Source organism: Lontra canadensis, unplaced genomic scaffold (assembly GCF_010015895.1).
Source record: "Lontra canadensis isolate GAN:19392208 unplaced genomic scaffold, GSC_riverotter_1.0 scaffold12, whole genome shotgun sequence".
NCBI classification, from domain to species: Eukaryota; Metazoa; Chordata; class Mammalia; order Carnivora; family Mustelidae; genus Lontra; species Lontra canadensis.
The window spans coordinates 23606829-23608633 of NW_022631006.1; the positions used below are offsets into that span (position 1 = coordinate 23606829).

Below are 1805 nucleotides of genomic sequence, written 5' to 3' on the forward strand. Positions count from 1 at the left end.
ATATTTTACCCTTGATGCTGTCTTTGTTCTGATTTAAGAGGGATTGGTTTGATTAGAATTCTCGATATTGCTATGATTCAATTACATTGACATTTGGAGCTGATATTTTCCTCCTAATCCTGTGCAATGAAAATAAAGATCTAGAGTTTCTCAGACCAGAGGGAAGGGCTGCAGAGAAACCCTGATACTCCTATGATCACTCCTGTGATCCTATATTAATATATAGAGTATTATGACCCTGAAAGGAAGCTGTTAAGCTAGGTAAAGAAACTCAATGTCATGTACTCTATATACTATCAGGAGTTCCAAGAGAGGCAACTTCAAACTTGAAAGCATCAACACCATGGAGATTAATATTGTTTACTTTAACCACAGTGATATGGGAATAATTATGCCCTCTATAAAAATATTTTTAAATGTCTTAAGATGTTTCATAATATCTCCTCAACAGTATTTTATTTTCTTGATGAAAGACCATCTGGTAGCTGAGAGGCAGTATGGTTAATGAGAGAGCTTGAGATCTGAAGTTGGAGCTGGCCCATGCCACTTACTACCTATGAGGCCTTGGGAAAATGGCTCCACTCCTCTGAGCTTCTAATTCTAATTAGCTTGTAATTTTTGTGAGAGTTAAAAGCAATGTCAACTTCGTAAATGCTGGCACATAGGAGCGCAATGAGTGTTGGTGTCTTATCTTCACTTTTCTTCTTTTCTTCATATACAGTTTCTTTACCAGCTAAAAATGCTCATTTACTCTGTTGTGGACAGCAAGGACATCATCACAGTGGAAGAAAATGACAGCCAAAGATTCTACTTAACATTACAGTCTCCAAGTCATACAAACAGAGCCTGTAAATATGCCTCAATGGTTGTCCAATGGTTTTCTTTTCTTTTTTTTTTTTTTTTAAGATTTTTATTTATTCATTTGAGAGAGATAGAGAGAGCACAAGCAGCAGGGAGCAGCAGAGGGAGATGCAGATTCTGCATTTGTCTCCCTCTCTGATTTCATCCTGTTTTATTTTTCTCTCCCCTTTCCTATAATCCTCTGTTTTGTTTCTTTAATTCTACATATGAATGAAATCATATAATTGCCTTTCTTTGATTGACTTATTTCACTTAGCATAATACCCTCCAGTTCCATCCAAGTCATTAAAAATGGCAAGATTTCACCTTTTTGATGGCTGAGTAATATTCCTTTGTATTTATAACCACATCTTCTAACATGACCTGAGCTGAAAACAGGTGCTTAACCGACAGAGTCACCCAGCTACCCCTGTCCATTGGTTTTCAATTACTTTCTCATTTCAATATGCTTAAAAAAAATTAAGGTAATACCTTTAACAGTGATTATCTAAGCCAAATTACTTCTCTCCCCTTTAGTATACTTTTCACAGAATGCCGTGTTGGAGACAAATTATAAGAAACTTAAACTTTGAGATTTAAAAAAATGAAAGAAAAATTAAAATGAAGACAAGTTAGAAATAGAGATCAGAAAAATTGCAGAGCTGCTATAACATGCTGGATAAGGAGGCCATGTTTTCAAATGTTGCAAAGGTAAGGAAGATCTTTAATTCTTTTTTTGCAAACTGTTTAATTTTTGTCAACCTTATTTCCATTTTCTAAGAGTCTGTGAAAGAACAGCTTAAGACCACTCAGTGGCTGGGTGTTCCTACCCTTTCAGTGACCTGAAGAGTGGAAGCTGTAGAGCAGACCTCGGTGATCAAGCTAAGTGCTCCAGTCCTCTGCAGGGAAGTGCTGACTAGGGAAAGAGGACACCTGCCCATCTCCAGACCCAGATGTGACCTCAG

General features: G+C 36.9%; 1 long non-coding RNA gene across 1 annotated transcript; it reads left to right on the top strand.

The window, feature by feature from the left end:
* The first annotated feature begins 722 nt into the window (after positions 1-722).
* On the top strand, positions 723-1446 carry LOC116867490. The gene is made up of 2 exons (XR_004382600.1): positions 723-848; positions 1392-1446. It is a non-coding gene; the product is annotated as an uncharacterized LOC116867490 (long non-coding RNA).
* Positions 1447-1805: the final 359 nt, after the last annotated feature.